Raw genomic sequence first — 25,680 nt, forward strand, 5'->3', positions numbered from 1 at the left:
CAAAAATAAATACATAAATAAAAATAAATAAATTTGAAACGTTCATGCTTCAAAGGACATCATCAAGAATACAAAAAGACAATTCACAAAATGGGAGAAAATATTTGCAAATCATATATCTGATAAGGTACTTGTATCTTGAATACATAAAGAACTCATAACTCAATTTAAAAAAAGGAATAAAATGCTGACCTGCTACAATGTTGATGAACCTTGAAAACATTACTTTAAGTGAAAGAAGACAGTCACAAAGGACCACATGTTGTATTATTCCATTTATATGACATGTCCAGAATTGGCAAGCCTACAGAGACAGAAAGTAGGTTAGTGGTTGCCCAGAGCTTATGGAATGAGTGTTTGGGGGAAATGGGGAGTAACTTCTACTGGATAAGGAGTTTCTTTTGGGGGTGACCAAAATATTTTAAAATCGATTGTGGCTATGGTTGCACACCCTGTGAATAGACTAAAAACCATTGAATTGTACACTTTACATGGGTAAATTGTATGGTATATAAATTACATCCCAATAAAGCTATTAAAAAGTAATTATGATTAACAATGGTAACTATCACTTATAAAGCACTTACCATATACTAGGTACCAAAATAAGTGTTTCATACACATTATCTCATTTTTCAACATCACGAATTAGGCATTATTTTCTCCATATTGTGGGTGAAGAAACCAAGACTCATAAAGTCTTAGTTGACTTCCCCAAGAAAACACAACTAATAAATGCCACAGCCTGGATTTCAATTCAGATCTTTCTGCTTCCAAAGCATGTGTTCTTCAGTTGCTTCTTATGGCTTAGAAGAAGATAAATCAAGTTCCTATAATTTTATTCCACAAAAGTTACTGACCATGTATTGTGTAGGTTTCATGTTTTCCAAAGTGGAGTGAGATGTTTCACAGGTGATCTTGAGAAAATAACTTAACTTTTTTTTATTATGGTAAAATATACGTAACATAAACTTTAACCTCCTGACCGTTTTAAAATGTACTATTCAGTGGTATTAAGCACATTTACAGTGTTGTACAACCATAACCATCATCCAACTCCAGAACTTTTTCATCTTGCGAAACAGAAACTCTGTACCCATTAAACAATAACTCCCTATTACCTCCTTCCCCGTCTCCCGTGCCTTGTAGGCACTATTCTACTTTCTGTCTCTATGAATTTGACTTTTCTGTGTTCCTCATATAAGTGGAATTATGCAACATTTGTCCTTCTGTGACTGGCTTATTTCACTTAGCATAAAATCTTCAGGGTTCATCCATTTTGTAGCATGTGTCAGAATGTCCTTCGTTTTAAAGGTTGGATAACATTCTGTAGTATGTATGTACCACATTTTGTTTATCTATTCATCCATCAATGAACATTTAGGTTGTTTCCACCTTTTGGCTATTGTGAATAATGCTTCTGTGAACATGGGTGTACAAACATCTGTTTAAGTCAAGTAGTGCATGGAAGAACATTTTAAAATTTAATAGTTATGAAATTATTTTAATGTAATATAACTAGCACATCAAGTCTGCAGTATTGTAGATGTTATTGCTTAGGTCCACAGGGATTCTCAAATTCTGCACCACTGACATTTTGGGCCAAATAATTCTTTGTTGTGGGGACTGTTCTGTTTAGCAGATGCCCTGGCCTCTACCCACAAGTTGCTAGCAGCACTCCCTTCAGCTGCGACAACCAAAAAGTGTCTCCAGACATTGCCAAGTGTCCCTTGGGGGTTGAAATTGCCCCCCAGTTGAGAACCACTGATTTAGGATGATGCTGAAGAATGTATTTAATTTAAAAAGTGAGTGAATTTAATGAAATGATTGTCAATAATAAGTAGATAGTAAAGAGATATGGTCAGAATTATGAAGGTGATATGCAGGTGCTTGGAGATTAGGATGCCTGGGGCTTGCTGGGCACTGCGGTAGGATATCCAAATACTCAGGCAGCTAAGATGAAGCCATTAACCTAGACGACGATATTAACTGGCCTCTGTCACTGGCCCATTCTACCTTCTCATCTTCCCTCTTATTGATTCTCCACTTGGACTCTGCTCTAGACAACTGACTGGTATTCTTCCACTTAGAGGTTTCTGTCCCTGTAGTCGTCACCTACCTGGAATGCCACACCACCGTCACTGTGACTTCAGCCCATAGACCTTCAAGGACCAGCTCAAATCTCCTAGAATCTAAATCAGAAGAAACTATCCCCTCCTCTGAATAATTGTTCATGATATTGATTACACTTTATTGTTTACTGCTCAGTCCTTTTAGTCATCTCTTCAAGTATTTCCCCTTTGTCCTATATACGGATGGGACTCTGCTTTATGGTTCTCTCTCTCTCATCCTAAACGTCTTGCTCTGTTAAAATATTTATTCTCTTGTTAATTCAAATATATGGTAAAACAAGATAGGGATCTCTGCTAGGATGTAAACAGCTTAAAAGTAGCTCAAGAAGATGAAATTATGCAAGAAAGGTTGTGCAAAGCACTTACTTAATGCACAAGTTTTACTGACTCCTTCTGAGTTAACAGCATGAAGAACTCAATTTTTATTACTGTAATTAAGGGTGATATCAAGAAGATGAATGCATCGTGACTCAGAAGAAGTCATCTTTAGCCAACCACCTGTCTGACACTCTGTATGTATCTGATTATAAGGCTGGAACAGCTTTTCTCCCGTATGTATGTGTGTGTGTGTGTTGTGTGTGTGTGTGTGTGTGTGTGTGTTGTGTGTGTGTGTGTGTGTGTTTCATGAGCATTTTCAGTCCTGGGTTCTATGTATGTACATATAAGTGTTACCATATAATTCATCATCCAAACTGAGACGATTTGAGGGTGAAAGGGGGACACTGTTAAAATTTGGCCAGGACAATCGACATAAATCAAGACTGCCCTAGGCCTACACCACCCTATGATTGTATTATAGACGACTTCACATGTAGGTTTAAGGAAGCAGCTCAGATCATTGGCAAGGTTATTATTCGTCACTGTTTGACTAACCAGCAGGAAGCTTTCCTAATAACAAAAGAGGCTAACTATGAATTTCATCATAGTTTGTCCTCATGGAACCATTACATGCCAGGACTTAGAACTTCTAAACACACTTCATCTCTGTTATCAGTCAGCAGCTAGCCAGGAGGCCTGGCCATGGGGCCTTCGGAACTCACCGCCTAGACTTTACACAAGGCAGCACTGGGTGTGACAATAAAGTGACAATTTTGGATTCCTCAGAGCCTGAGCTCTTTGGGTCTCAAGAGGAATTTCATGAGCCCCCAGGCTGCAGTTTCTAGTACTATACTATTATCTCAGCTACAAACTTCCCCATAACCCTCAGAGTGGTTATGTTGATGAGGTCTGGTCTCAAAAACCTTCACTCAGTCCTCTGAACCCTCTATGGTAACGATATTCCTACAGAAAAGCTTCTCTCACCAGGTGGTAGATATGACTAGTAAAAAAAAAAAAAATCCTGCACCTGCTGGGGGGATGAGTAAATGGAAACTTTCTGTACTTTCTGCCCAATTTTGCTATAAATCTAAAATTATTTTTTAAAAAATAAAGTCTATATAAAAACAAATCCTGAATCCTGTGACCATTACTTTGGAGGGACAGAACTTAGAAAATGAATCCGCACTCGGAGAAAGGTTCTTAAACGGGCTCCTATAATAACTATGGCAAAACTTTGTTAAGAGCTAAATATGCGGCGGACACTGTTTGATGCACTTTACGTCTACTAACTCATTTGTTCTTCACAGCACCCCGAGAGGGAAGTACAATTACTGTCATCGGAATTTTACAGAAGAAATGGGGCACAGAGAGGAGTGGTCTTGCCCAGGGTCACAAGGCTGGGAGAGGTGTTGCCAGGATCCAAGCCCCAGCAGCAGAGGCACCCTGTTGCTTTCCCTCCTCCACTAAAGAGACAGAATAATGAAAATGACAGAGTGAAATCACTGATTTTTCCAGAAGAGAATAAATAGAGCTTACTCTCTGCTCTGAACTGCTGCCTGCTGTCTCTCTGAGGACCTTGAGGACTTTCGCACATCCTGCTGAGAGGCCCCAGGTGAGTTTAGGGCCACTTCAGTTAAGTGATGGAGCTGTAGTCATTCCCGAATATGAGTGGGTGCACACGCTGTCCCTCGTTCTTTATAACAAGGCACTCTTAATGCTTTCAGAAATGTACTTCACAGCCATATCCTAACTGCTCATTATCCTAGGCCAAGCCTCACCAAATCCTCAATCCTGACAGGGTACTAAGCCTAAAGGCAAAAATGAGTCCATTCTGCCTCCTAAATGGCCTCCTACAGAAATGCTTTATAGACAGAAACCAGAGACCAACAAGAAAACAGTTCTATGTGTTGCAGAGGATAGTGGATCTTTATTTAAGCCAGCCAGAGCTGCGAAGAAGATGCACCTGTTCTTTCCCTCTTCCTCTTCTGCTTGGGCTCATTCTGCACCTTTTTTTGAACCTTGGTGACACAACTGCATTCTAGAATTCTTGAACTAGATGGACATCCCTTTCTGGAACTCTTGGCTGAAACTATGTTCCTGACATGGGTGGGGAAGGGGAATCCCTTTGCACAATGGTAGGTCCATCTGCAATTTACTCCCAACAGTGGCTTTCTGTGGCTCTGAATCAAGCTGGAGGAATCTTCCTGGATCTCAGGAGCCACTTTGTGCCTTTCAGGGCCTAACAAGACATCTTAGTCTCCTTTAGTAAGTGCAAGCAGGAAAAAACCTGTATTGGGCCAGGCCTATTCCCCTGGCATGTGTGCAGACATGTGTACGGCCACCAAGCAGTACTATTTAAAGACACAAAAAAGTAGAAAACTATGGAGCAGAACCAAGTGCATGTACACACACGTGCACACACACACATCCCACTGGCAACAGATCTAAAGCTCTTTTCTGGAATCCCAAACTATTTTAACCCAAAGAGTCAAAACTATCGGGGGCCCACACTAAAATCCTTTGATTGGGTTTTTCTTTCCCCAAATGTAACAGAATATACAGAAATAACTAAATGATGAGGTAAAACTTTCTTTAGGTAACATGACAACGAATGAAAAATACAGCAATGGCAAAGGATTCTCCCTCCACCTCCACCTCCACCTCCACCCTAGGACACCCTGGGTGTGGGTTCTCTCAAAGACAGACCTAAGAATATGGGGCTAAATTCAGGCTTCAGGGGCTATTCCTGTTCATACCTTCACAATGGGGACTGGGTTTCAGGAGGTCCTGACAGATTTTCTGCAGTGGTTTCTGGTCCAGTGCTGATCAGCTTTCAAAGGGATATTTGGTCGCACTCCATGAAACTTGAGCCACTGGATCCTTGGATGGGTAAACAGCAAAAAGGAAGCTCCATTTTTCCTTGTCATAATCCTGAAATATATTGGAAAAAATTTAACATTGCTACAAGTGCCATTTCCCTTCTCTGGCTAAATTGCTATTCCCATCTCATGCCCTGGTCTCTCTTCATGCCCTACTGTGCCTTGGTAGGGTGGCCCTGTCTGCCGTAAAGCAGTTGCATTTCAAGCCAGTCAAGTGTTCTATTCTTGGTAAAAGTACATGCCATTGTAAAAGCAGTTTCAGACTCACAGAATTTTAGAACTGGACCAAATTCCATAAATCGACGGGTGAATGGGTGGGGAACCAACCAGTCTTGATTGAATGTCCACTGCGTGCTAGGCCCTGTTAGTGTTTACCAGAGTTATTTAATCTTATCATCAACTACTGTTACTCCCAGTTGCCAAATGAAAAAAAATAAGGATGCATGCATAAAGGGAAAGTGACTTGCTCGAGGCCATGCAACCTGTACTTGACAACAGGGACCTCAACTTTAGATCTGATTCCAAAGGTTACATTCTTCCATGCTGCCTCCAACTGGGCAAGGGTCGTCTCAAGGCCTGAAAGAGCAGTGGGAATATAACAGGTTCACACAGCCTGACACATCCCTATTACTCTTTTCTAGCTGGAAGGGGCCAGAGGCCTCCACATCCTTTCCTCTCCTTGCGGCTTGGTGATTCACTATCCTCCCTTCTCTCTCCCGAGGCACAATCTCAAATTTTGCCCCCGGTATCCTGGACTACAGGTGAGTCCATTGGTCGGCCTGGAGCCATCAGACCCAGCAGCTGAGCTACCAGCCGGCCTTCCCCCTCCCAACCCCAGACGACACTTGACCTTACCCAGCCCCCAAAATCAGCTTGCGGTCACAACTGCCTCCCTCTCTGCACCGCACTCGCATTAACATCAAACACGACCATCTTTTAGCCCCCCCCCCCTTTTCCCCGCCCCCTCCGGGCTGGCTTCACCCTCTGGCGTCTTGGCCGACCGGCTTAAGACGTCAAGAATAACCAATTGTCGGGGAGCTCTTCGCTAAGGGCTTCGCCTCCACTCTGAGAAGCAGCTCCGCTGGCCAATGGGCTACCCTCTGGGTGTAGCGACCGCGCTGGGCTCGTAGAGCAGCTTCTGGGCCGCCCAATGAACGAGCGAGTTTCCTTGGTTGGGGCGTGGCAGAAGCCGTCGTCAGGGGCGTGGCGGCAGTTGCTTGGGCGGGGCCGGTAGCGGCGGGAGCTGCACTGGCCAGGGGTTCCGGCTGCATTTCCATGAGCGCCGCCGGCAACCGCGGAGCTGAGGGAACCTGACTGACGGCGAGCTGGGCCGCTGTAGTCAACCACGCACAGGTAAAGCCACGGCCTAGAGAACTCCGCTAAGCCGCGATCGAGCCTCGGATCAGTCGGGCCAGACCCCTGAGCCCCGCGATCTCTGTCGTGGCTCGGCCCTTCGCGCCGCTGCCTGCGCGCCCGGGATCCTCGGGGGCCTGTCACCTGGCGCCGCGGGGGTCCCCAGGCCCGGCTCTCAGTGGAGGGGAGGGAGGCAGCCTGGAACGCATCGGGTGGGATGCGCCTTCCTGAAAGCCCTTTGTCCCCTCCAGCCTCAGGTACTGAGGTTGGGGACATCCCCGACTGCGGCCTCCCAGCCAGCCATCCGTCTACCGGTGCTCATTCTTGGGACCTCGGGGATCTGGAGATGGGGTCTGCTGGCTTTGTGTTGGAGGTACGGGATACACACTTGTAAAGAAAGGGTCAAGGGGCCTGATTACAGCCCCGAATATCCTAGGGGCCTCTGCGTTTCTGGGCTCCAGGGGGAACCGATGGATTCTAGCTATAGGGAGGCAGCGCCCACTTATTGAGCTTGGCCCCACTCCAGGCACTGTTCTAGGCGCTTCGTGGGCTTTCCCAACAGCGAGAGCTGTCCAGCAGCACAGGCCCTGCCAGGAGAGACAGCCAGCACTTCGACCTTGGAAGTGACCGGGCAGAGGCCAGGTGACAGCCACCTGTCAGGGATGCTTAGAAAGGACTCCCAAGGGAGGACTGCATGACCCATCTGTAAGGCCCTTCTCCACTCACAGATGCACTTCGGGTGATCTTTAATGCCTAGCTTGAGAAGAATAGTGCTGGGGGTCCGTTAGTTTTAAAGTGGGTGTTGAATTCATCCATAATGAATTTTGTGGTCTCAGTTCTCAGGACTAGGTGTTAGCAAAGAGAATGCACCATACCACCAAGATAAGGTTTATTTAGCCATCTTCAAACTCCTTAATTTGAACTGCCATGGGCCTCTCTGAATTTTCCCAGTTCCTCTCTTTTGGTTGGTTGCTCCACCTCCATTGTGTCAGTTTCACCTGCATTCCAGTAACTGGATCCAAAGGCAGATTCCAAGATCAGATTCATGAGAGGGGCCTGGGGGATGGGGGTGGACTGTAGGTTTGGCAGAGTTAATGTGATCTGGCCCAGAGTAGAGTCCAAGAGAGAAATCTTACAGGACCCCTTTCACTACCTTTTGTCATTTGCCTGAATAGAGAGGACATAATAATCTTCTGAAGGTCAAGAGGCAGAGGAAGAACCTTAACACAACTCGCTGCCTGTTTTAGGATGAATTAGCTTTTGAATAACCAGTCAGAAAACAGACCAGGCCCTACAATGCTGACCATCAGCATGGACATTGTTTTAGAGCTGAAGATGCCTTAGACAGAGCTTATCTAATCTTTCTTCTCAGTGCACAGGTGAGGAAGTGAAGGCCCGGGGAGGTCACAGAACTGGCGGGTCATCACAGAGCCATGACTAAGGGATGATCTGTTGACCCTGGATCTAGCCAGTGCATGACTTGTATTTTACTCCTAGCCTACTTATCTCACTCTGAGTGTTCAAATTCTAGGGGAGTGCAGAGACATTAAGAGCACAGATTTTGGTGCCAGAGTGCCTGGATTTGAATCCCAGCCCTGCTTCTTACTAGCTGTAACCTTGGGCAAGTTACTTAACCTCTTTGCGCCTCTGTTTACTCACCTATAAAACAGGAATAATAATGGTGCTTAGAAGATTGTTTTGAGGATTACTGTATCTGAAGCATTTAGAACAGTGCCTGGCACACAGTAACCACTGTGGATTTGCTAAATACAATCTTTTGTTGCCTTATAGTTTTTCTTCCTACCTACCACCCAATATTTTCTTTCAGGAGCTATTTTTCCCCTTGCCTCCTTTCCCCTAGTTTATTAACTATATTGCAGATTTCATTGTAGCACAGACATCTGTAGGGTTTTCCGAGTTACACTGCATTTTATTTCTGATTTTTCTGTCTTGTATTGAATCAGGTAATTTGTTTTCTCTGTTAGCACTCCCCTTGTAATTACGCCCTTTTTAGACTCCAAATCTCATTCTCTCTAAAAAGGGGGGGAAAAATCCCTCAAAGTGATAAACAATGTCCCTGATGATACCAGTCTCTATGGCATCCTTCCAAATAGCTATTCCTCTGTTCAGCCCTCCTTCCCAGTTGTCAGTGTGATGCAGCTTGATTATAAATGGGTGAACATTTTTAGATTAAGATTTCATGAGCCACGGTATTAAGTGCTTTTCGGAAGTTCAGGGATCGTGTGTCAAATGCATTTAAGTAAGTTACTTAGTCATTGGAGCAGGGGGAGCACCAACAGCGCCTTGCCTGGCCTGGCAGAAACACAAGTGTGTGACCAGTTCTTGCTGGTAATCTCACTTGTTCACTGGTTTTACTGCATTTTAACCCCTGTTCTTTTCTTGAGCTTGAAATAAACCAGATGGCACGATGTGCAGTGGAACAGGCTTTTCTTCTCGTTTTATTGGGGGAAATTCCCTTTCCTTTTTACTTTCACCTTCATTTCCTTTATCACCTTCACAAGTCTGACAAATATCTACTCTCAGTTTGCCATCCAGTTCCCTTTTAACTAGAAGGTACGTCTCACCTTTATTTATTGTGGGAATCTGGTCACTTTTGGTTTTCCCGTCTCTGTTTTTACATTTTCTAGAATGAACCAAAGATGATCACTATTCATCAATTAGCACCTTCCTGAGCTCCTTCTGAGTTGGGTTTTTTGTTTAGGACATTCTAGAGCTCAGCCATCTTAGAATAACTGTTTTAGTTTCTTGTTGTATTAATATGAGCCCCTTTCTCTCTCTCTCTGGCTCTCTTTTCTCATAACGTCTTGGTGAAAGGGCTTCTCATTTGCTGTTATTCCTTATTTCTTCTGCTTCCACCTTTCTCCTGGGAATCTCTGGTAGGGCCCACAGAGAGTATAGTGGTTCCTCACTTCCCTTGCCCCGAGCTCCTGCCCAGAGCATGAAACAATTTCTTTGGTCCTACGGAAGATTGGGGTGAAGTCTGTCTTATTTTTTGCCTCAAACCGGGCTCTTTGAAAAGTCCTAGGAGAGAGAGCCTTCCAGTATAATGGAATTTCACGTAGCAAAATTTCTGCTATGACCTACTGCTTAGAACCTTACGATTTTTATTGCAGTATGGGTTTTGAGTACTCCTTGTCCAATTTAAGAGTGTAGGTAACTGGGGCATGGGCTGTAAGCCTTCCTGTTTCATCTTGGACAACACTGTCCCCGGAAACCAAGCTCAGGGAGTTCAGGCTGCCTCTAGATGTGCTCTGGCTTTAGGATTTTAGGATTTTATAGTGACTCTGCATATTCCAACCTTTTAGGCCAGTACATGACATTTTTAACCTTCATGCTTCTATTTCTATATTGATACCCTGCAGATGCTGGCATTATCTTCGTCAAGGATCATTTTCATTTCTGCACGTTTGTTTTTGTTGTCTTGGTTCCAGGGCATCATGTTTTTGGATGAAACATTTTCTATTTATAAAATGGCTGGTGTGGACGGATGATTGGACCTATTGTTATCTGTGAAGCTTGTGCTCTGGACCCAGTTAGGTGTAGGGCTTGTTACACGAGGACCCATTTTCTGATTTTTGGTGATAGTTAAGTAGCAGACAGATAAAGAGCTTATTAGAGAATTAGAACACTGGCACCCTTGGGTTTGCCTGGTTTCTGCTTTTCTTTTGTTGTCTTTAAGTGGAGGTTCATTAAGTTCAACAAACTGAGCATCTGGTGTGTGCCAGGAAGACAGCTGTCCAGATTAACAAGCATGTTTGGTTTGTTGCATAAAGACCATTTTGTTTTTATTTTACATTTAAAAAATTTCAATGTTTTTAATTCAAAAACTTTTAATAGTTAATGCATTACATGATGAAAGAAAATATTCAAAAGGCACAAAAGTTAGGTAGTAAATACATCTCTGTCCACCCCTGACTCCTGCCACCTAGTTTTGAGCCACCAGTGTTACTGATTTCTCTATCCTGCAGAGATATTCTGTTCACAGCCAAGATACCATGTCTATTAGCAAATTGATTAGGACTATCTTTCCCTTTTATGCAAATGGTAGCATACTATACATCTATTTGGAACCTTGCCTTTTTTCACGTAGTGTTTCTTTGCAGTATGGAAAGAGCTTCCACATCATTTTTTATGAAGGTAGCCTATTTTAGATATCTGTTTTCTCTTTCTAAGTCTGCTAAGAACCAGTTTTATTTAGGCAACAGCTTCACATGGAGATCTTAAAGCATTTTGTGGGTATTTGAGGGCAAATATTTTTCTTCTCTACGTCCTGCAGCTCTGAGCCTGAGAAGAGTGTGGGTGAGGTGCAGGGTTTCTCCTGAAGGTCATCCATGAAGGGAGAGTGGGAGCATTGGAAAATGAGGAGCATTGGACCTTAGGCCCTTTGCTTGTCCTTTGGACAGAATGTGCCCTTAAACAGTGCCAGCTGTTCTCTTGCTGGGCCCCAGAGAAAGCTCCTGGCCTTCCTGATACACCTGAGCATCTCTCCCACAGCTAATGTTGTCTCCTGCACCCCAGCCCTGGCTCTGTTTGTCCTCCTCTCTTTTGGGCACCAAAAAAAAAAAAAAAACCCTGCCCTTCTTGATGGGACTTTCTGTTCAGACAGCTTTGTTAAATGCCCCACCCCTTCCTTTCTCTCACCCCAGGAAAAACCAGCTCTCACACCTGCACCTCTGCGAAGCATCTTTCCCAGACATTTGGGAATATGATTTTTGTTGCTCTCTTTAGGCGTGTTTCCCATTCTCCATATCACTTGAGCATTTCCAGGGTCTCTGACCCTCTCTCGGCCTCTCTGAGCTTTCACTGGTGATGACCCTAAGAGTACAGGGGTTCTTGTGTAACCTCTCTAGGGCTGCACTTATCTTTTGTGTAACCACACTGATTTAAACATGTTCTTATGGTCTTCTGTGGCTCTGAGATCTTGCCTGTTGTTTTGTTTCTCTCTTTTCTTCAAATGTGCCTTAATTTTCATCTTGCTTTTATTTACCTCCGAGTCTAATTTAGAGTCACCTTGAAATTGAATTAAATCTTCAAGATGTTATTCAGCCAGTCTAATCTAGCATTATTACTTTCTGATCTTTGCTCATTGCTGGACGTCCACGTTATCAATCAGTTGTACCATAGATGCTCTGTTATGTAATAGGAGGAGAGGGAGGTGATGTTATCAGTCAGCCTCTTTCCAGTCTCTCTAGGGTAGAAGAGATAGAAGCTTTGAAAAACATCCCCCTCCCCAAGTCTGCACAGTCGCTCCAGGCATGTATTTGTGTCCTGTTTACTTAGTCATCTCAGTGAGAGCAGTAAAAAAAAAGTCAGGAAGTCCAACATAGGATTGCCAAATTTCAAGCTTTTCAAATAAGGCAACAAAAAAGCCCTGTCACCTCCCATCATGGCCATCATTTAAGAAAAGATGTTTTAACATCAAAAATGTGGGAAGGTCAGTATCCCAGAATAAAGAGTGACCTTCTAAACAGAACATATTTAGATTGATGAAAAGGCTGAGTTAATGGAAATTGAATCAATGTATGAGAGGGCCTGAAGCAGAGGATTGTCTTCAAGGAAGGTTCCACTTTTTCAGTTTCCCTAAACAGTGCCAGCTGTTCCCTTGCTGGGAAACCAGGCCATTCATTTAGCTGTGGCATCACTTGGTGTGGTGTTGTGCCCAGCTTTTTTTCAGGTGGTACAGACTACAAGATATCGATACGCAACTGTAGCATCTTGTAGTGACGTGAGCTGATATTGGAAGTTGTTCTTGGACTTGGTGAAGTCTGGATTTGCTCATGTCTAAAGTGCCACGTTGTGGCTCTGAAGGACGAGGAGGAGTAGGGGAGACTAGGCGGGATCTCAGCAAGCTGTGGGGCTGAGGCTCTTGCACGGGATGTGTTTACACGTCATTTGAAGTGTATGCTTAAGCTTATTAAAGTCTTGATTCAGTATGTCAGGTGGTGGCTCATATTGTTTCTGAGATATAATGGGACTCCTCCTCTGAGTCTCCGTGGCACAGTTTGCTCTCCACCAGTAGCACCATGACATTGCTTCTTATGTTAGGGGTACTTCCCAATCCAAGGCCAAGGATATATTCTTGAGTTTCTTCAAGTGCTCCTTAAATTAAGAACGCTTAGACTTTTTGGTTTCTATGTTAACGATAATTGGAAATATTTTAAAAGCCTATGCTGGGTCACTAAGATAACCTAATTGTATCAGGGTCCAGCCACACCACCTCAGCGCCCCTTATTTGTGTGTGAATTTCTGATGAGTTAGAGCCAGGTGTACCAGCTACAGAGAAAACTATGGAGAGGGACTTAGCATGAAGAAGATGAGATGGCGTCAGGTGAAGCCAAGTGTGCAATGGAGGCTGCAGCAGCAGTCCCAGCAGGGGAAAGGGGCGTGAGAACCCTGAGGTCGCCACACTGCGCGTGGTCCTCACAGGATCTGCCCAGAAGCGGGTGGGAGCACTTGACATTGTCGCAGGGATTTGAAATCTGAAAAATGGCATCAGCCTCATTCCGTTACTGTAGTTAATCTGACTTACACTGTTTGGGTAGTTTTATTTGTATTTTATTTGTACATTGGTTTTAGTCTCCATAATTGTAAAAGTGCCAAAAGAAGTTTATGTCTAGTTTAAGAAATCTTATAGTAAATAATAATTGAATAAAAGTAATTCAATTTAAATTTAAGAATCAAACCAAAAGTCCCCAGGGGATCTGGTGGGACTGTTTTTTCCCCTTAGAGGGGGACTGCTAGCGCGAGTCTGAAAGACCTCAGTGTAGGAATCTAACGTCAGACAGAGGCATCTAGGCATTTTAGCAGATTTCCACATGTATTGTTTAGCATCCTATTAACTTTTCTCAAGTATCCAATTATGACATTACTGCATTCTAAAAATTGAGGGAAACACAGTATTCCTAGGATGGTATGATTGCACTGGAGTCTTTCATTTGTTCAGTAAACACTCTGCCATCAGGCTCTCCCCTGGAGCCTGGATATCGTCTGCCCCACTGTTGGCCCCATCCTTGGCCCAGAGGTGGCTTTCCATGAATGCCTGCTGGGCTCCCAGCCCCTCACCCCTAGCTCCCTGTGTGGCCTAGACTGTATTCACACTGTCGACTTCAGCTTCTCAGATTCCAAATACCCTGGCTGCGATTCCCTTTTCTATTCTGATCATGTAAATGGAGTGCTCACTCACTCTTGTCGATGACACTGAAAAATGTGCCCTTCTAAATAGCAGGATGATGGGACATGCCAAGTAGATTATAGCCAAGGCTATTTTTCCCAATTTAGAAAGCAGTCCCTTTCCCTTGGTCTATCATTAATATCACCCAGCAGTCTATTGACTCTACGTAGAAAGCTGGAGTTACACTGCAATTGCAAGAGAAATCTTGACTTTGCCACCAAAGAGCTTGTGAGAGGAATGCAAATTTCTTTAAGGCTGTCTTTGGATGGGAGAGGACTTCCAGAGCATCTGTCAACAGGGCGAAAGGGGTCAGGATCATCCAGCTCTGTGAAGGGGTCCCAAGATGGCAGGTGCCTCGTTCCTTTCCCAGAGCCTTTCCCAGGCCTGGCACCGGGTGGAATCTGCAGGCCTCAGACTCCTCATTTGCATGAATAATAACTCTCAGAACCAAATGAGTACCAAATGAGGTAATGTCTGAGGACACACTTTACAAACAGTAAATTATGTATTGGGCTCCACTGTCAACACCAGTGCACTTTGTGACATGTTTGAGGATGAACTGAGGTAATGTATTAAATCATAAGCATTTGATAAACTGTAGTGCTACACAAATAGGAATTTTATTTTTGTGTGGTTCTACTCCTTCCTTTTGAAGATGTGATGCCTTGTTAGTTAGCATCAGTCAGAGAGCACTTCCTGGATCCCAGGATGAGGGTCTTTGATCCTCAACCTGTGGTTCACAAACAATATTTTCTCAGGGGGAAAGGGGTTTATAGACAAGCTAAGAAACATGTAGTACATGTGTGATCTATTTGTCACCTACAGAAGATGGTTAAATGGAGGTTGGCAGTGATGACCCCTAGGCAAGTCCAAAAACTGGACTAACCAGGCTTGAAAACCCAAACATTTGACTCTGCCCACACTGGGACCCTCTAGTCTTATTGGATAAAGCAAGCTTCTGTTCTGCCTTCTCTGGTGAATATACCATTGCTAAGTCATTGTGTTTGCACTTTAAATTTTTACCGTAATAGCAGAACACTCGTTTCATCCCCATTTTAATGGGTAAGGAAACAGAAGTGCAAAGAGGTTAAGAAACTTGTCCGAAGTCATACAACCAGCAAGTGGTAGAGTTGTGATTCAGGCCAGACCTATCTGTCCCCAAAGCCTGTCCACCGTATTGTGAGTGGCCTCTCTACACCGCCATCAGGACATACCCACAGAAAGCATCTCAGTGGAATAGGAATCTTTATAACAACACTTAATCTGACCTGTTTATACAAACCTGTTTCAGATACCACAGATATTTGAGGAAGGATTTTTCTATTTTTCTTAGATCCCTATTTTTAATTCCACTAACCTCTTAATCTATGTTAACCTAGGATTAATTGTATTCAGATTTATTTTTTCTGAATCAAATAAGCTCATGTCAGATGGAAAATGCCATAGACAATTTTGTGGCATTGGATATTTTGGAGTGAAAAGCAGAACTCGTGGGTCTTCCAAAGGCATTTCGGCATTTATCTGAATGCCAACTATCAATGGGTAGTTTTCTGCCTATTGAAAACCCTTTGGGCATTTTCCCTTCCTTCTGCTACATAGAACAGCCCAGTTTTTGCTTTGAATTCTCTTTCTTTTTTGTGAGCTGTTTCCGAGGTGGATTTATAACTCTTTGAACCTTTAGACAAACAGGGGAAAAGGCAAAAAGAAATATGGCATTGGACATTAGCTTCTCTGAGTGATGAAAAGTGGAAAACTTTCATTCAGATGGATAATTATTTGCCTGAACTTCAAGATGTTCTTTAAAATATCCAAAACAACTACCAGCCCAGGGCACACTGAGCTTTTTTTCTCTTGACCCACAGTAGGGTGGCACTTACTCATAATGGCCCATACTTCTCTGCCTAATGTAATAATCTCCACCTGAGAAAATTCTGCCCAAGGGATCAGAATGGTAATACATCAGACCTTTTCCACAGGCTCAGTCAATCAATAAATATTTACAGAGGGCCCACCCCATGGTCCACGCCCTAAATTTAAATTTGCGTAGAATTTTACACTGAGGATTCAATTAGAAGGACGTAGACCAAAATCCCCAACAGAGATTAAGGGTATATGAATCATCACTTTCATGTGGAGAAAAGGCTTGCAGATTTTCTAGTTATGAGAAAGTATTGGATTTTCAGGGCCTGGAGGGGCTGGCCCTCAGATGAGTGTCCCTGTATCGTTCAGCAGGTTGTACAAAAACTACTTGGATACCATGGGGGGATAGGGGTGACATTCAGATGGTGAATGACAACGTTTGTCTAACATTCCATGGGTGAGATTGCACAAGCCAAAAAAAGGCTTCTCACAACTTCTGCGGCATGTCAGTCCCCCAGTGGGCCGCCTCGGTGAGCCCCACTATAGCGCCATCTTCCAGGCTGATGTCTGGAATTCCCCCTGGAAGAAAAGCCCTGAAGCTTCTTCCACAATGACTCACTCCCACTGCTCCCAAACCCGTCCCTCTTGCCCTGCCTGCCAGTCTCCTCACTGCCCAGCATTCACCAGCTTGGCTCAGCCTATGAGCCCAGCCTGAGGTCTGCACCCACACCTCCTTCCCCCTTCTCCTTTTCCATCCCTTCCCGTGGTTCTCCAGCCATCCAAGCCCACCTCTTTCTTCCTTCTGCCTCCTTTGTTTGAATTCCTCTAGTATTATATATGCAACTTCAGGATTTCATACTTAATTATACATGGGTTTGCATTGTTTTTAATTATTTCCCGGGTGCCATGTATTATACTTCTTTCATAGTCCTCACAGAACTTACAGTGAAGCTGATGCCTTTGGTGTCCGTGGGGAGCAGGGTAGAGAGTCAGAAGGGAGTGTATAGTTTTACAAATATCCCCCCAGTGATACTGACACACTTTTTGGAGGGTGGTCTGTCCTCTTAGTTTACAAACCACTGTTTTATCCATGAGGGTGCTCCCAACTTATACAAGTAAATCAATTTGGAGGAAACAGGATCACTTTCTTTTCCAATCATGGAGAAGCATTTCCTTCATTTCCAATTAAGTAATCTTCCTTGATGGCTGGTTCCTCGCCTCCCAGGAAGCTGATGATTGATACCGATACATAGAGGGAAAGCCTGGCAGAGGAAGAACTCCTATAAAGAGAGCTCGTGGCTGAGTCTTTGCTCCATGTGAGGCAGAGGGAGATGGAGATGGACTCAGAGCAAATGCCTGCCTGATTCAGGCAAAATTTAGACAAAAACCAAAGGAAGAAGGCTGCTGGGTGACTAGGGGTGACAGCTGGGACTTGCCCTGGGGCTTTAAAGAAGGCTGAGAAAGCTCGCTTCCCAAGTGGGAGGCACAAGGGAGAAAGGCCCAGAACAACAGTGGGATGTTTGTGTTGGCTGCATGGGGAGGCAGGAACGTTTGAGGGTGTGAACCTACTTCTGTCTCTTTACTTGGAAAAGCCATCTATGCAGCTAAGACCTCAAAATATATGAACCCAGAAGACTGCCCTTTTCATCTCAGAGCCTTTGGATTTTTGTTTTTCTAGATTTTCAGTGTCCTTAGCAGAAGGATCTGATAAAGTCAAGCTCAAGACTGCCTGGGGAACAATTCCCATGTTCTTCACACATTTAGAATTCCCTAGCTGTTTCTTTAAAACCAGCATTTTTATAATCTTGAAATAGGTAATGAGGCATATTTCCCCTAAAAGCTCAAAGTATTTTATAAGCCTTATCTTGAATATATCTGCATTTTTTAATTATAAACCTTTTTTTAAAACCTACATACTTTCATCAGCTTCTTTCCCTCAATGGCCTGTAATGTAACCTCCCCTACCCCATTTTATAGAAGAAAAAGTAAACGTTCATAAAATTTAGGTAGTACACCCCAGGTTACTCAAACCTAAGTCCTGTGATTCTAAAATGTTTGTCATTTGAACCCGATTTTAAAATGCGCAGAGGATCTGAATAGACATTTTTCCAAAGAAGACACATAGATGGCCAACAAGCACATGAAAAGATGCTCAACATTGCTAATCATTAGAGAAATGCAAATCAAAATCACAGTGAGATATTACCTCACACCTGTCAGAATGGTTATTGTCAAAAAATAACAAACAAGTGTTGGCAAGAATGTGGAGAAAAGGGAACCCTTGTGCACTGTTGGTGGGAATGTAAATTGGTGCAGCCAAGTGGAAAACAGAATGGCAATTCCTCAAAAAAAATTATGAATAGAACTACCATATGATCCAGCATTTCTACTCCTGGGTATGTATCAAAAAAAACCCCATTAATTAGAAAAGATATATGCACCCCTATATTCATTGCAGCATTATTTACAATAGCCAAGATGTGGAGGCAACCTAAGTGCGCATCAGTCAATGAATGGATAAATAAGATTTAACATATATACACAATGGAATATTACTCAGCTATAAAAAATGAAATATTGACATTTGTAACAACATGGATGGACCTTGAGGGTATTATGCTAAGTGAAATAAATCATTCAGAGAAAGATAAATATTGTACAATTTCACTTACATGTGGAATCTAAAAAAACAAAACTAATGAACAAATATAACAAAATAGAAATAGAGTTATAGATACAGAGAACAAACATGTGGCTGCTGGAAAGAAAGGGAGTGGAGGGAGGAAAGAGGTGAGAGAGAGATTAAGAGTACAGACTTCCAGTTGCAAAATAAATGAGTCACAACTATGAAACATACAATGTGGGGAATATAATCAATAACTGTGTAATACCTTTGTATGGTGACATATTGTAACTAGAATTATCCTGGTGATCATTTTGAAAAGTATGGAAATATTGAATCACTCTGTTGTGTAACAGGAACTAACATGGTGTTGTAGGTCAATTTGACTTCAAAAACAAAGAAAAAGGAAAAAAAAAGAAAGAAAGAAAGAAACTCATAGAAAAAGAGACCAGATTTGTGGTTACCAGAGGCAGAGGTAGAGCAGGGGGTTGCAGGGGATTGGATGAAGGTGGTCAGAAGGTACAAACTTCCAGTTATAAGATAAATAAGTACTAGGGATGTCATGCACATCATGATAGGTATAATTAACCCTGCTGTATGGTATATATGAATGTTAAGAGAGTAACCCTGAGTTCTCATCACAAGGAAAAAGTTTTTTTCTATTTCTTTAATTTTGTATCTATATGAGATGATGGATATTCACTAAACTTGTGATGATCATTTTGTGATGTATGTAATCAAATCATTATGCCATACACCTTAAACTTACACAGGCTGTATGTCAATCATATCTCAATAAACTAGGAGAGAAAAATAAAATCTCTGTCGTTTGATTACACCATAGGGGCTCTTAGGGTAAGCTTCAGAATCCCCAGAGAGGGCAAGTGATATGCCCCAAGCTGCACAGCACAGCATGCTCAGAGGGGAGAATAACTCCAGATGCCATTGGAAGCAAGTTGTGTGGAGACACAAAAGGGATCCCCTCCCTCTTCTGACATCCAGAATCCAGCATGTCTGGGTCCTTCCACTTGGGTTGTGACCTAGAAGCTGGAGGCAAGGGTCTGGTTAGCTCTCAGAATCTCAGGACTGATGGCAGAGGCTGAGTAGGGGGTTTCCCAGAGGCCCAGGATTGGGGCTGGCTTGTTCAGCCCCCCTTAAAAGGGTGACTATCTGGCAATACCCTGTCTTTCATTTTTGGCCTACGGGCCTGAGAGTGAATCGGTCCTTCGTATTTATCTGTTTGTAGCTGGTGGAGTCTGTCTTCTAGGACTTAGGGCACTTGTCACAGTGGAATCCACGTGACCTTTCAGCCTACTGCTCCAAGCAGGCAGGAGATCCAGTTTCTACCCAGGGCGCCCGAGGTATATAAAACAGAGATAAGTAAAGCATGCCTTAACATTCATGCAAACTGTCTATGCTCTTGCCCCTAGAACCTTCTCTCTGTCTCGAAAGGAAAGGAAGGCCAGAACCTTTCCTGCTTTCTAGGCCGAGTCCGGAGGGGAGCTACTGCTCTCACAGCCGGCAGAATTCATCATCAGAGAGCCACAGAGCTGGGGGAGGCCAGCAGCAGAGGAGCTCAGCCCTGCCCAGGGCAGAAGTATCTCTCCGTAGAGGAGGGACAAGGGGCTTAACCTGTTGCTGGGGTCTTCTTGCTGCCTGCCATGGTGAAAGGCAAGTGTCAGAATTATAAAGGGCCACATGCGGTAATGCTCCCATTACAGCTTTAAAGTGTGTGTATTAGCCAAGCGCTGTGCACTGATCTGGCTCTGGGCCCTCAGGACACCAGAATGCTCAGGAGTAGGGACTCCTGATTATTTTTATTTTCTCGTTAACTGAAGGTAGCTGTAAGGCCTTTTCTGTTGCAGCTCTGGGTGAAACCTTCTCTGCTTTAGTAAGTTCCTTGGGGTCAGTGGTTCCTCAGTCAAGGGCTGTGCCAGGCTCTGGGTCTTGCCCTCCAGCCCCCATCCCCCAGTTTCCTCCTTCTGGAAGCTTGTGTGCAGACATAGAAGACTGAATGGGATCCTTACTGTTCCCAGCATATGTCCCAGAAGCGTCTTCTGTGCAGTAAATCTGGAGATGCCCATCTCTTTAGTTGTACCTGTCTCTTAAAAATTTCAGTAAACTAGGCTTTGGGTTTGTTGGGTTCTGGTAAACTGAGATTTTGCTTTTGATATTACAAAATTTAATTACAGTGTGCTTTTAAACACAATGTTTAGAGCTATCAAATCTCTCCATTAAGGTATCTGTCCTATTAGAAAATTCTAGAATCTCTGTAGAGGGAACACCTGGCTTAGGATTTTGGATTTGTTCTCAGGTATGGATTGAATGGTTTCTTGATGGTAGAAAAAACAATTTTGCTTGGGATTTTATTGAGTGCTTTACCCATTGTCCTCCAGTAGAAAGCACTGCTCTCTGAGCAAGTCTATTTGCTAATGGGAGAGGCCAGCTCCTTTTCAGTATTTTCGTAAAGGCATATAGAAGTGCTCAATTAAATGTGCATGCCTAACTGGTGACTCAATCTCTAGCTATTTTTAGTTTAGTGACTTTCTTTTGTGAAAGCCCATGGGTTAGTAGCCATTTCTGATGTTTAAACATAAGGTTCACATTCTCTCATGTAGGGTGACTTTCCTTTTACCAGAACCTTGTACGACATTTTCTGAAATTTCAGCATGTGGAGTGTGTGACCTTATGACTTTGTGGAAGAATATGGTTAAATAAAACTGTTACCCTGTTACCACATGAGTGAGTTTGCGCAAAAAAGGCAATTTCAAGATCTTAAGTTTGAATACAGCCAAGCACGTTGTTAACGTAAGTGCATTTAATTATCTGTAAATTCCCTTCTCTTTACCAAATTGTATGTGACTTAGGACAACAGTCCATTCACCTTATAGGACCTGTTCTGTAAGAGCCTTGGGACTAGATCTTGCTTTCAGTCTTCCTGCCACCATCTATGTCCCAGCACCACAACCCCGCCCTAAACCCCCAGGGCTGCTCCCTGGTTGGATCTACTGAAGGACAGGGTCTAGGTACTTGATGCTTAATGTTCAAAAATTAAACAATCAATCAATGTCTCTTGGCATCTTTTGAAAACGAGGTTGTCCCTGTCATTGCCAGGGCTTTCCATCATTTGGGGCTGGAGGTGGTGAGGTCGGGGTTGGAGGAGGATTTCAAACCAGTTACCCTGAAGACTCAGGCAACAGAACTCTCCTTGCAAAAAGGACACGCAGGACTGGAACAGCCTGGCTGTGCTGAGATGCAGTTCTGTGAGCTGCTGGCAAAGGCGCTCACCCAAGGAATTTAAATCTCACTGTGAGGTCAGAATGGCGCCCAGATCGGCCCAGAGCACAGTTCTGGGTAGACTAGGACCTATCAAATGCAGAGAAACACCTCAAGTCAGGTGGTGGGCTTTGTTCTAGCAGTCTGCTCCAGGCTTGTTTCTCCTCGTCTGCAGAGTGACTTTTTTTTTTTCTTACAAAAGCTCTGATTTCTTTAGTTAAGTGGCAGATAAAGGGGGAAAAAACTGGCCCTTTTCCTCCCTGCTTTCTCCCCAAAGGTGTCATGTTGCCTACTTTTAGAGTTGACTACTTTAAACTGCCACCAAAAAGGCTGACAGATTAGGATGACGTGAGGTTTTTGTCGGCAACATGCCGTGGACTTCTGCTGTCCTCCTGACACTACTCACAGGCCGTTTTTGAGGACAGATGCCTGCCTGAGGCTTATGGTGCCGGCCTAGGGGGTTTTTGTTATTGTTGTTGTTTTTGTTTTGTTTTGTTTTTTATTATTGAAGTATAGTCAGTTCCAATGTGTCAATTTCTGGTATATAGCATAATGTCCCAGTCATGCATATGTGTATATACATATATTCATTTCCATATTTTTCATTAAAGGTTATAATAAGATATTGAATATAGTTCCCTGTGCTATACAGAAGAAATTTGGTTTTTCATCTATTTTTATATATAGTGATTATCATTTGCAAATCTCAAACTCCCAAATTTATCCCTTCCCACTCCCTTTCCCCTGGTTTTATTTCAAGGCATTGAAATAATGGCTTAGGGTTTTATTTCAAGGCATTGAAGAGGTTTGCTAGGAGAGCCGGGCCAGGCAAGGGTGGATTTCCCTTCAGGAAGGAGGTACGGATGAAGGAACAGTCTCCCCTCGGGAAGGAGGGGCCCTTCGGCAGGAGAGAGGGCATCTGCATGTATCAGAAGGAGGGGACCAGGCTGTGCGCGTCAGACCCCTTTTAGCACAGAAACAAGAACACATCTTGCAACTGTTAATGGAGCTTGATGATGAATGCTTGTTATCCAGCAGTTTATTAAGTCTAATGTGGCTCCGTGTTAGAAGAATCCAGAGTGTGTCCTGGGATTAATTTTAAACTTGTTGGAGGAGGCCCAAGCAGTGGATCCTCTAGTTATTTCATTGTTGATGAGGCCTCTGTCTCAGCTGGGAAAGAGTATCTTTTGTGGTAATTTCTACCCGTCCAATTAGGGCATTTACTAAGGCAAAATGGAGGGGAGTTTAACAGTGGTGGTGGGATAGCTAATATTTTGGAGATTCTTACTCTATGCCAGGGGTTGTTTTCAAAATTCTCTGCATTAACACCTTCAGTTTGCAGATGAGGTCCAGAGAAAGTAAGAAATTTGCCCAAGGACAAGCACCAGGACTGGTGGGGCCAGGACTTGATATTGGGCTTTCTCACTCTGGGTCCTGAACCTAATCAAAATCCACTTCAACCAGACTGGAATTGGAAGAGAGAAATCCTTTAGGATTTTGGTTTGGTCTTCCTTAAGAAGCATTTGCCGTGGGACCCACATATGTGTTGAAACTTGCCAGTGGGATCCTCTAGGTTGTAAGGAAGAGAGGGCCCTCCCCACCCGCCCCACAATATCTCGGTCTCTGGGCTCCCTCACTTTCTTGATAACAGGAGAGTAAAGGATGGTCCTGATAGCTGAACCACAGAGGCAAAGAGGCTAAGCCAGTGAATATTTGTGCATAGAGTACAGTATGTCCGGTGTTAGCAAGTAGCCTGCGGGTGTCATGTTGTTAGCTGATTACAGTCTGTATTGGTTGGATCTTGTCTGGGTAACAAAGGCACCTTTGGAGAAGGTGTGGCAGAGGGTCTCTTCAGCCTCTAAAGGACAGAGATGTGGAACTGCTGAGTCACGAGAGATAATGTGGACCTATTCTGCTACAGTTCTGGAGGCTAGAAGTCTGAAATCAAGTGTCGGCAGGTGGGTTCCTTCTTGAGGGCTCTGAGGGAGAGTCTGGGCCTGCCTCTCTCCTAGCTTCTGGTGGTTGCTGACAGTCCTTGGGGTTCTTGGTTTGGAGCTGCATCACCCCAGTCCTTCCTTGCATCTTCACATGGCCTCTCCTCTGTGTTCTGTGTCCAGATTCCTCTGTTTATGAGGACACCAGGCGTGGAGTTAAGGGCCACTCGGACCGGTATGACCCCATCTTAACTTGATCACATCTGCAAAGACTTGATTCCCAAATAAGGTCACATTCACAGTCTCCAGGTGGACATGAATTTTGGGGGAACAATATTCATCTTACAATACTGGGTAATGAAATTTTCTGTGTTCGAAGTCTCTGCTTGGTTTTGTCTCTTTTCTTCACCCTCTAAGTTTTAGATTTTCAATGAACATTAATATTCCAAAGCTGAAATCATCACTCACTCATGGAGGTGGCATGAATATGACAGAATTATGGGCATAAATGACACAGCTGAAAAATCTATAACTATTTAACTTATTTGAAGGAAGAACAAAGGCCCTTAGGGCTATTGGTTCTTAGGAGTTTTGTTTAATGTTCCACTAAGTAGACTGGAAAACAGGGCTATCTTCTGTTACAGAGCTCAGAGAAAGCATTTCCTGCTCTCTTTAGCCAAGGACTGCAACTCTAACCCTAGAATCTCAGAAATTTTGAGCTGAGAGAGGCTTTTGGCATCATCTATTTCTAATCTAATCCTCTCATTTTACAAATGAGTTCTTTAGGGCCCAGAAAGTTTAAGTGACTTGTTCAAGGTCACCAGCTAAGAAGGGGTATTGCAGGCACTAGGACCCAGGTCTCAGAACCCCCAGACTGGGGCATCTCGCAGAATCTGTGCCTCGTTAAAATAACACCCTTAGTCACTGGAGAGCAGTGAGAAGCCCCGGCCTTCACACTGGTGGAGATGCCAGTGGAGCACATCTCAAAGACCGAGGGCAATACTGAAACTTCCTTTACTATTGGGCCTTTGGCAGCACCTTGGATTTCTTCATTACTGTAGAGACGAAAATGGAATTTTAACCATCATTTACAGCCCCTAAATCCCACTCATAGAACGGCCGTGGTGGGAGCTGGGAAGGGTGGGGCTCGCCGGGTGAGGAGCACTGATCAGGTACACAGTAAGCTCAGCCCGTCGTGGAGACGGAGGTAAGGTGGGGTGAGATGTTTCCTTTGTCTTCCACATCCCCAGCCCTAGGCCGCCTGACGTTCATTTTAACTGGACTTTACCTGCCCAGAAAGGGAGAGGGGGCACACACAATAGTACAATAGAAGCAACGTTTGTGATGTCTGGAACAAGTTCAGAACATTAATTTTTAGTGACAGGTCGAACTTGGAAAGAAAACACCATAAAGTAAAATGAGTATCAAGAGTTTTATTCTACAGTTGTCAGTTAATTCCTGGTTTAATGTATATAGTATGCGTGCGCATGCACACACAGTTTTTTTTTTTTCTTTCATGGAGGAGTTGGGGAGTTTGTAACCATCAGGCTGTGGACTGGGTTAAGCAAGAAGCCCCAATAGATGTTGAAGCTAGAGAGGAAGTGGTTGGGGAGCAGGGTGCTTCCATGGACTCAGTTTCTCCCTACCGACTGCTCATTAGTGGTCAGAATTTCAGTGGGATAAATGCACTCCTTGTATTCTGAAGGCAGGGAGGACAGCCAGAGACCTACACTGTATGTACTCAGGATTTTGCACCACGATGGCCTGAATACGCAGCCTCCAGATACAGCTCCCTCCAATGATAAATCCCACCTGTAGGGCTGGAGGGATCTGAAGCCCCTGCAGTTGGACCTGTTTTGCTGTCACACAGCCCGTAGGGATGGATGGAGGGGGCTGTGCCTCTTGGGCCTTAGTCTTAGTTTCCCCAGCTGCAGAATATGAGCCATGAATTAGATGATCCCCATCGGACGCTTCTTAAGCCAATATGCTCCCTTTCTACATGCAGGGGAGCCCAGCAGACACATGGTTGGCCAAGGAGTTTTGTAAGCAGCTGAAAAGTTTTGAAAATTCCACAAGAATGATTCTCAGCAGGGCAGAATTAATGTCCTGGGGC

General features: G+C 43.8%; 1 protein-coding gene and 1 long non-coding RNA gene across 4 annotated transcripts in view; one reads left to right on the forward strand and one right to left on the reverse strand.

Annotated features, from left to right (window-relative positions):
• Nucleotides 1–6,316, reverse strand: part of LOC105069052 (uncharacterized) — a 41,525-nt gene extending 35,209 nt beyond the window's left edge. For all 3 annotated transcript variants that reach the window (XR_006724912.2, XR_012502745.1, XR_012502746.1), the window contains exons 1-2: nt 6,185–6,316; nt 5,207–5,381 (exon numbers count right to left, since the gene is read on the reverse strand). This is a non-coding gene — a long non-coding RNA (uncharacterized LOC105069052). The remainder of the gene's footprint in view (nt 1–5,206; nt 5,382–6,184) is intronic.
• Nucleotides 6,317–6,549: 233 nt separating this feature from the next.
• ABHD2 (abhydrolase domain containing 2, acylglycerol lipase) overlaps nt 6,550–25,680 on the forward strand; it is an 89,678-nt gene continuing 70,547 nt past the window's right edge. The window contains exon 1 of the mRNA XM_010955060.3: nt 6,550–6,682. The gene's annotated coding sequence lies outside the window, so the exon portion shown is untranslated. The remainder of the gene's footprint in view (nt 6,683–25,680) is intronic.

This window comes from Camelus bactrianus, chromosome 27 (genome assembly GCF_048773025.1).
Source record: "Camelus bactrianus isolate YW-2024 breed Bactrian camel chromosome 27, ASM4877302v1, whole genome shotgun sequence".
NCBI lineage: Eukaryota > Metazoa > Chordata > Mammalia > Artiodactyla > Camelidae > Camelus > Camelus bactrianus.